The sequence below is a fragment of the Crinia signifera genome, chromosome 9 (assembly GCF_055691185.1).
Source record: "Crinia signifera chromosome 9, ASM5569118v1, whole genome shotgun sequence".
NCBI classification, from domain to species: domain Eukaryota; kingdom Metazoa; phylum Chordata; class Amphibia; order Anura; family Myobatrachidae; genus Crinia; species Crinia signifera.
Genome location: NC_139225.1, coordinates 133,655,056 through 133,664,962, shown reverse-complemented (window position 1 = coordinate 133,664,962; position 9,907 = coordinate 133,655,056). Strand labels below are relative to the sequence as shown.

At 47.9% G+C, this 9,907-nt stretch overlaps 1 protein-coding gene across 3 annotated transcripts in view; it reads left to right on the top strand.

Annotated features, from left to right (window-relative positions):
* The first annotated feature begins 1,187 nt into the window (after positions 1–1,187).
* The window catches only part of SLC8A2 (solute carrier family 8 member A2), a 114,044-nt gene continuing 105,324 nt past the window's right edge, over positions 1,188–9,907 (top strand). The window contains exon 1 of one of the 3 annotated variants that reach the window (XM_083159867.1): positions 1,188–1,296. The gene's annotated coding sequence lies outside the window, so the exon portion shown is untranslated. Of the gene's footprint in view, positions 1,297–1,824; positions 2,051–2,910; positions 3,031–9,907 lie in introns of those variants that run through there. The other 2 variants (XM_083159866.1, XM_083159868.1) reach the window with 2 other exon arrangements.

Below are 9,907 nucleotides of genomic sequence, written 5' to 3'. Positions count from 1 at the left end.
TGCCCCACCTGCAGTGCCCATAGATTTGCCCATTTGAGAAAAATTTTGCATTTGCAATCAACTCTGAATCAGGCCGTTTTTACGTCATATAACCCCTCCTTATATCTAATTTTCTTACTTTATATAACATCTCCATAGTAGGCTTCCCAGCATGGTGGCACAGTCACCAGCAATCTTGCCCCACAGTAATAGGTTTACTTCCTACCCTGGTTGTGTCTGTGTGGAGTTTGTATGCGCTTACCATGTTTGCATGAGTTCTTGCAGATGGTCTGGTTTAACATGTGCAGAAAGAGTTACACTCTGGTGAGTTATTGGTACTCTTTACTTATCACGGCGCCCATCGCGGGCATTGAATGCACTAAAAAATCGGGTGCGACGCGACCGACGCGATGCCCGCGATTTCCCATAGGGAACAATGTTAAATGTCTCAATTGACCCGATTTTCCTGTTCAATGCCTCAATTGACCCGATTTTTCCATAGGAAACTATGTTAAATGGCCCACAGAGGCCAAATAGGCACCCTGAAGTGTGAAATGGCCCCCACAATTGTTAACGCCACCCCACGATCAACGTGAACCCGAAGCGTGGCGAGCGCAGCGAGCCCGCGAGGGGCGGCGGTACGCATCCTACGACCTTTTCATACCCCCACTATCCACGTCGGCGTGGAGTTGAGAATAGAATAGTGTGGCGAGCGCAGCGAGCCACCGAGCCTGAAGCTCGTTTATTTATGTGCAGGGTAAATACTGACTGCTTTATTCTTACACTGCAATATAGATATCAGTTTTAAACACACCCCATCCAAATCTAATTCTCTCTGCACGTTACATCTGCCCCACCTGCTGTGCACATGGTTTTGTCCATTAAAGAAGGAGTTTGATTTTGAACATCAACCTGAATCACCCCCAACATGTACTGTAGGTGCAATATGATTCCATATTGCTCCCTCACTGTGGGGGTCATTCAGACCTGATTGCACGGCTGCAAATTCTCAGGGCGGCCGATAATCTATAGACTGCACAATTGTACGGATCGTAGCGCGCATGCACGATGTTCCTGCGATAAAATCCTGCTACTCTTTAATTACTGGCCATATGCAAGTTGATTGACAGGAGGCCGGCATTTGGGAGCAGTAACCGAACATTTTCAGGGAGTGTCGGAAAAAGCAGGCGTGGCCAAACATTTGAGGGAAAAGTCATGTGACATCAGCTCCAGCCCTGATCAGCCTGTTTATATTGCACCGGACGCGCAAGTCCTGGGCTACTCACAGACTGCACACAGTGGAAAAATTCATCGATGGTGAGTGATAGCGAATGGATTTGCAGCTAATCGCAGTGCTGCCCAATTTTGCACAGGCTAATCACGGGGTGGGATTTGAGCCCTTGTTGCGTGGCGTATTCTTGATCGCTGGGCTCTGCAAATGAGCAGCCCAGCGATCAGGTCTGTGTAACCCCCTATATTACCTATATTTTATTTGATCCCTTAATGAGTCCACCCACAGCTCCCTATCACCTCTCTTTATTAAGATGCGAGTTCTACTCCAGAGAACTCCTCCCTACAGCACCTCCTGTTTCCCCATATAACCTCTCCCTGTAACCCCTCCTTTGGTTTTGTATTAGCCATTGCCCTGTGCCTGCTGTGCTGTAACAGCCAGGTGTAACCTGCACAATTTGGCTACAGTGAGTTCTCTTTGGCGCTGTCCAGCTGCTGAAACAGCTACAGTAGCAAGGGGAGAGGGAGAGCTGACAGAGGAGAGGTGGGTGATGTGTGGAGGGGAGTAGAGGGTGGAGACACATGGAGGAGGAGGAGGGGGGGGAAGCAATATGCGGATCCAGACAGGCAAGGGAGAGGGAGTGGAGGTGGAGAGAAGCTGGAGGCGCAACAGCTGTGGAGGAGAGGAGAGAGCAGGGGGGTGGGAGCTGAGCCTTTTCCGCAGACACTGATACTCCTGCAAACCCCCCTTTCTCAAGGCAGCAAGGGACCCCCTGGCTGAGCAAAGGAAGCACAGGCATGCATTGGAGCGTGTGATGTGGGGAGAGAGACCAGGGAGCAGGTGAGATGTCTGTCTGTCTGTCAGCGTGGTTCCGCTTCTCTTGTGTGTGGCCATCCCAGCCTGTATATCTCTGTGTGTGCCTGTGCCTGGCATCATCCTCTCATTTAGTATCATCACAATAGCTGCTGTCTCCAGCTTTCCCTCCTTCCCTGTCCCCACAGCTGCCCCTCTATCCACTTTGTGCCTTCTGTCATCCTCCTCCCTCATCTTAATTTGTGTAATTGTGCCTCTGCTGATCTGCCTCCCTCTCACACAGACACCACATTATCCCTCATAATCACCCGGTTCCCCGATGCCCAGGGACATCTCCATGTGTCATCCAGATATTCCCCATCAGTCTTACGCTGCTGCCCCCCCCCCCCACCCCCTCTACACCCCACTACCTGCCTCCCTACATCATTCCTTAATGCCTCCGTCCCTCCCTCCCCCTCCATCTAAGAGACCCATGATGTCCGGTGCAGGCTGATATCCAGGTGGCCACTGCCCTGTGTGTATTGTTAATGCACCCAAAACCCAAGGGAGAACCCGTTCCTCCATCATTACTAGACCCCTCTATGTCTCCCTGCTGTGTTTCTTCATTCATTTCCAAGAGCCAGTCCACAAGTGTCTTCCCCATGCAACCCCCCCCCCCCCCCCCGCTCCCAGAATGAAGTGTGGAGCACGTGGGGGGGCAGTGATGGTTCTCACTGAAGCACTTGATGTTGCCCCCTGTTAAACAGCTCAGGTCCAAGTTATCAGCCTAGTACCCCAATAAGAGCCGGATTGTGGCTGTGTGCGTATCCTTTTTGTCCAATGTGTGATAGGTGGGTGTGCTGTAACACCCAGCGGTGGTCCAGAATAGGACAACTGCAGTCCATATTAAACAGAGGAATTGGCCTTTACGACCCTTCATCTTCCCCATCCCCTCTCTGATGGAATGGATTTGGCTAAGTGGCCAGAGCTGACACCGGGAGAAGGTGGATATCACCGCCGGTTCAGTGGTCAGTGTCCCTCGTGATAAATATATAATACTCTATATGTTATTGCTTAGTATTAATGACATTACAGACATGTGTACTATACTTTGTGACATTTAGAGGCAGAATGCTTAGTGAATGGTGAGTTACAGACAGCAGCAACAGGGGAACGGAACCTGGGAGCTATAGGATAGGATGATGATACGTACTGGGAAAGCCAGCCGAATCCTAGGGGGATTAGGAAGAGGTATAAGTAGCAGGGCGCTGGGGGTGATATCACCACCTTACACTGGTGAGATTTTGTTGCTTGAGTTGTGTTTGGTTCTAGAGCTAGAGCCAATTTATCAGGCATGTAGGCTACAAAGCAAATTATTTAGGAAATGTATAATGGGGAGGGGGTTCTGAGATAACATGACGGACACATGCAAATATGTCTAAGGTATTTCAGATCACTTCTAGAACAAGGGACATACTTGGAAATTGGATGGAGGGACATTAGCTTAACCAGCCAGAACGCACGGAACGTACATACTGTAACATAGTCAATGTGACGGCGAGATGAACCACTGGGTTATTTTCTGCTATCTATAGTCGCCACCCATGCAGAGTGCCTAGAACACAGCTAATTAACCTCTAACGTAGTGAATAATCTCTGTACCCTCCCCGGACTCCGTGCATGGCTATACAAACATAGACACTCATCGTAAAGACATGATTGCGTTGGGAATTGTTTACTCTCTTACTGACACGGACCTTCGCCTGCTGATCTAGCACAAGCCATCCTGTTATTCTGGCGGAGGTGACACTTGTCATTGCTGGGGGCACGTATTGCCTTGTACAGAACGACTGAAGATAGCTTGTTGCTAGGGAGAATGAAGATGGAGGGGTCATGGGGGTCAAGTGTGTGAATTCATTAATCCCTGTGTGTCACCATCTCCGTGATTCCGTGCATGGGTGATCCCATGTCTGTTATACCGTACGTGTGTGTGATGCCTTGTACGTGTGTTGGGGGGGAAATGTACCAAGATGGAAGCTCTATTTCACATGGGATGTGTTTGTGAATGTACAGGTTGGATCTCAGCCTGAATACTGTCTATCAGCTGTGCATATATGGCTCCATGTATAGGCACCTTAGCATTGACCTGTCTGCTGTGTGATGTGTATGGAAATCTCTGTATCTGTGGTTATATATGTGCCAGTCATTTTCCCGCTGTACAAACTTGTGCATGGCTGTGCGAATATGAACACGTGTTGGGTTCATGTGGCAATACCCTGCCAGTTGGTGCGGGCAACCAGATGGCTGCAAATTCCGGGGCTCCTAAAGGCACATTTTGGGTGAAACACGCCCAGTAAGGCGCATTTTGCTCATTCCGCAGTATATCTTAAGTTTGGAAATGGGAGACTATGCCAGGGGGACCCGTAGCCCATGCGCCAGCTTCCACCAGGAGACGAGGCTTGGCAGTGGGAGTAGTAGAAAGTTACAGTATACAAGGCCTTAATTAGCATGGATCGCTAATTAGACGAAATGCGAATTGAGCGGTTATCGAACAACTGCGCATGTGCCTCATTCACATTGCGCACACGGAATTTGTGGCGGAATATCCGTACACATAGCACTTGCAGTTTGATGGACAGGAAGCCAAGCATTTATGGGCGGGAATATGGCGTTTCCTGGGCGTGTCTGTAAAAACGCAAGCGTGCTCAGGCATTGTTAGGGTGGGTCTCTGACGTCGGCATGACCATATCCAGCCTGGCCCTGTTGCAGATTAGTGGAAGCCCGCACTTACTCAGATGGAAAGTAATCCTAGATGTTCTGGGATTTGCGAATGGACCTGCAACTGCACCTCCATTTGCCAATCATTCCCAATTTTGCTCGCAGATAACTGCTCTTTCCCTAATTAGGGACCCGTGCTGAATCCGGGCCACAATACTGTATTATGTACATAAGACATGTCTGGATGGTATGGGGGAAATTTACTACAGTAAGATGGGAATTCTATTTCACAATTGGGCAACCAATCAGAATCTACTTCTTATTAATTTAGCACCTTCTTGAACAGGGATGGGGAACCTTTGGCCATCCAGCTGTTGTTGAACTACACATCCCAGCATTCCCTGTTACTATTTTGCTATTTGGGCGTGCTAAAACTGTTGCAGGGTATGCTGGGATGCGTAGTTCAACAGCTGGAGGGGAAAAGGTTCCCCACCTTTGTTCTAGAAGATAATAGATAGTATCTGATTGGTTGCCAATAGCAACATCCCATCTGAAATAGAAGTCCCATCTTAGTAAATGTACCCGTTATTTATATATAAAAAGTCACTTTCCATGAAAAATACATTTAAATACTGAATTACATACAACATTCAACTACTAATTAAATTCAATTAAATACGAAACAGCTGTTTTCGTTCCCTTTCAAAAAAAAAAGAACAATTGGGAATTGTCTTTGCTGCCGCAGATTGATTGCACATAGGTAATTAATAACGTGAGTAGATGTCAGCAGCCACAGTAACAGCAATAACAGTTTCAGCGGGACATTCAGTCATTCTGATGTCATCATCTTCAGGGGACGAGCAGCCGCCAGTGATATGTTTTCTGCTGACAGAAACACATACAGTATGTGTCCTTGTTGTGGTCTAAAGTTTGTAGGACGTATTATTGTGAACACGGTGCTGCTGCACTCAGCCGACATTTGCATGGCCCCTCTGTCCTCCATTCTGCCCAATGGTAAGGAGGCATTTATGCTCAACTGTACATCAGCCCCTGCGTTTGGAACCAGGGCCGTAACTGTGTGAGCATTGCATTGCCCAGGGTGCAGGGACCTGGGGGAGGCGCCATCGCTGCTCCACTGCACCCTTAATCAGTCAGCGTCACTACTTGCAGTGCCCTGCAGCCTGCACAGCCGCTGGAGTAACCAGAGTACGCTATGGGCAGTGCCTTACTTCCAAGTGCTGGCGGCCCTGTCCCCTCAGTGTGACATCATACACTCAGGAAGCATGATGGGAACAGAGCGCAATGCCGGATTTGGGATTGAGAAATGCTCAGTTTTGGGATTACTGGGATCCCAGCATCGGCCTCCCTAATTATAAAAAAATTGCCGCAGCGAGGGGATGCAGTGCACTTTAAACTGTGTCCATGTTGACTGTGTTGACATTCAGGTAAAAAAACAGTGAAAAACCCCATGTTGAACTAACAACCTGTCGACCTATAACCATGTCGCCCTTTTCCCATGTCGACCTAATGGTGTCGACCTAATGACTGTCGACCATCATGCTGTAGACCAAATGATCCCAGCCCCTTCTAAAAACCTGCACTTTAGTTAACATACCCCAGAGAGTGTGTCTGAGACAGCTTGTAGTCACAGTGCTGAAATCCTGGACAGCTCCTTCCTGATGTTACATTTTCCCTCTGGTATCTGCCCAATACCATTATTTCAAACCAGGTACAAGCCCATCAAACTGACAGCTTCTGCAATGTACTTTCACTTTGAGCTGTGACAAAACCTGTCACTTTGAGCTGTGACAGGTTTTAACCCACAAACTCTCCATCCCACCCCCAGTCCCTATCTGCTCACACCTCCTATTTCACAGCTCCATCTCTTCATATCCAGTGAGTTTGTAACAGACCAGTGTCCCTGCAAAAATTGCTTTCACTTTCTGTGATGACATCTTTTAGCACACAAAGGAGTAAGTTGTTCTGTCGAGTGGCCAGTAGTGGTACTTCACCTCATAGAGGTGAGGAGTACTTAACTAGATATAAATATACATTTTAAATAGGAGACACTTCATTGACTAGGATAGGGTATCGCTTATTCCAGGGCTGGGCATCTGTGTTCCCCCACCGCACACTACAGCATTTATGATGCCAGTTAGAGGGATCTGGATGTGACTTACACTCCTACCATCTGTGCGTTGTGACGGTTTCACATCTGTTGTGGAGCCTCCCACTCTCCACCTCTCTTGTGTAATAAAATTGTTCCATTCATTCAGCGGGCGGTTAGGGATTATTTTAAGTAATGCAAAGTGGGAAAAAAAAACTAGCTGAGTCGATTTACCGAAGTGTTCTCTGGTGAATAACTAGGACACAAAGAAACATTGTGCACACAGCGTGAATACATAACCTATGTTCCCGCGTGACTATGAGGGCGGATTATTATCCTGTTATTATTTGTAACTGTTGTGATAAATGCGACACAATGGCCTTTATTCCGATCCGATCGCAGTACAGATTTGTTTGGAAAATGGGCAAAACGATGTGCACTGCAGGTGGGGCAGATGTAACATGTGCAGAGAGAGCGTTAGATTTGTGTGAGTTATTTCGTTTCTGTGCAGGGTAAATACTGGCTGCATTATTTTTACAATGCAATTTAGATTTCAGTTTCAACACACCCCACCCAAATTTAACTCTGTGCACATGTTACATCTGCCCCACCTGCAGTGCACATGGTTTTGCCCATTTTCCATACAAATTTGTACTGCAATCAGATGGGGGTGAGTGTACTAAGATGGCAGTTATATTGAATGTGGAATGTTGCCCATAGCAACCAATCAGTTGCTATTTCTTATTTATATAGTACATTTTAGAAGATAATAGATAGTTTCTGATTGGTGGCAATGGACAATGGCCTTTATTCAGATCTGATCGCAGTAAAAATTTGTTTGGAAAATGGGCAAAACCATGTGCACTGCAGGTGGGGCAGATGTAACATGTGCAGAGAGAGTTAGATTTGGGTGAGTTATTCTGTTTCTGTGCATGGTAAAAAATACTGGCTGCATTATTTTTACACTGCAATTTAGATTTCAGTTTCAACACACCCCACCTAAATTTAACTCTCTCTGCACATTTTACATCTGCCTCACCTGCAGTGCACGTGGTTTTGCCCATTTTCCAAACAAATTTGTACTGCAATCAGATCTGAATAAGGGCCAATATCCCATCTTAGTACATTTACCCCATGGAATGTATACCAGGAGAAGAGAAAGTGTACACAGGGACCTGTCTGTGAGAGCCTACATGCTAAGGGGAAGGGGTGAACAGTGGGAGGGGGAACTAGGAAGAAGACTTGGTGGGGAGAGGATTGAGCAGATAAGTGGTCTGTGTATGCGGAGGGCTGGCCAAAATCTTGCCCAGGGATTAGGGTGATAACAGGAGCAGTACTTGTATCGATTATGCCACCTAGGTGGAATAATACAACAGGCGCTTTGAGGATAACAGGAGCAGGGCATAATACTGTTGGGCTATCCAATCATAGCCTGTATTTACTGTGACGTAAATGACCCATTTTTCGGGCGATAACATGTGGGATCCGGGATGAGTTCCCAGACCCATGTGTTCTCGCTGAAACGCCCCTTTTAATGCCAACTAACAGGGCTAATTGGATAGCCCCGGGGTGTGCAGTAATTTACCGCAGTTAATAGGATATCTCCCATTATATGCGAGGGCGAGGAGTCTAATCTGGAAGCTGGGGAGGATTTAGGGCTGGAGCAGGCCCTGAAGTATGCGTGTTACTGGATTGTAGATCAGTGTGGCGCAGAAGACTGCAGAGTAGAACATTTCCTCTGATAACAGACGTATGTAGGCTATATGTAGATCAGTTGTGCACGCATTTGTGCTGAATGGGACTTCTGCGGCGATGGCTGAGTGGGTGGTAATATTCTCTCTGTACCAAGCAGATAGAAATCTACTGAAATGCTTTTCTGGATTTGTTTGCCTGTTAAACGGTGTGATATGTAAATGAGGCACATAAAAGCCGTTACATGGAACGCTGCTGTTAACAGGGCAGTTTAGTTATTCATAAGTCAGCGGCTTGAGACATAGGAGCAGGCAAAGAGGCTGTAGGCGCGGAGGCTGTAGGCGCGGAGGCTTTAGGCATGGGGCTGTAGGTGTGGAGGCTGTAGGTGCGGAGGCTGTAGGCGTGGAGGTTGCAGGCATGTAGGCTGTAGGCATGGAGGCTGTGGGTGCAGAGGCTGTAGGTGCGGAGGCTGTAGGCGCGGAGGTTGCAGGCATGGAGGCTGTAGGTATGGAGGCTGTGGGTTCAGAGGCTGTGGGTGTGGAGGCTGTAGGCGTGGAGGCTGTAGGCGTGGAGGCTGTAGACGTGGAGGCTGCAGGTGTGGAGGCTGTAGGTGTAAAGGAAGCTGTAGGTGTGGAGGCTGTAGGCGTGGAGGTTTTAGGCGTGGAGGCTGCAGGTGTGGAGCCTGTAGGTGTGGAGCCTGTAGGTGTGAAGAAAGCTGTAGGTGTGGAGGCTGTAGGCGTGGAGGTTTTAGGCGTGGAGGCTGCAGGTGTGGAGCCTGTAGGTGTGGAGGCTGTAGGTGTGAAGAAAGCTGTAGGTGTGGAGGCTGCAGGTGTGGAGCCTGTAGGTGTGAAGGAAGCTGTAGGTGTGGGGGCTGTAGGTGCGGAGGCTATAGGTGCGGAGGCTATAGGTGCGGAGGCTGTAGGCGTGGAGGCTGTAGACTTATATAAGCGAAATCTAATAAAAATTCAACAGAAATCAAACGCATTTGTAGCACTGCCCTGCGTTCCTGGAAACACAGGCATGTCACCCCTTGTTTTCCGGGAGTGCTGAGGCCAGGGTTTAGGTTTGAACACCGAGATTTCCTGGCCTTTGGTAAGGCGACCTTCCTCAGATGACCGATGCTGCAACCAGTGGTTCCGATGGTAATCCGCTGCTGCGCCTTCAGATGTAGAACGCGGATCTGTGACGCATTCTCCAAGAGAACGTGCTCTATATTCCGTCCGCTGATCATTACATTTATCTGGCTATTACACACAGGAACAGGGGATAAAGAAATGGGTTAATTAACTCCAGGAAGAGGTAACGAGGTTAACATTCAATTTTTGCACTGCCAATTTGCAATTATCGTAAAATGTTGTAATCAATTTTAATTATGAAGATAAAATTTG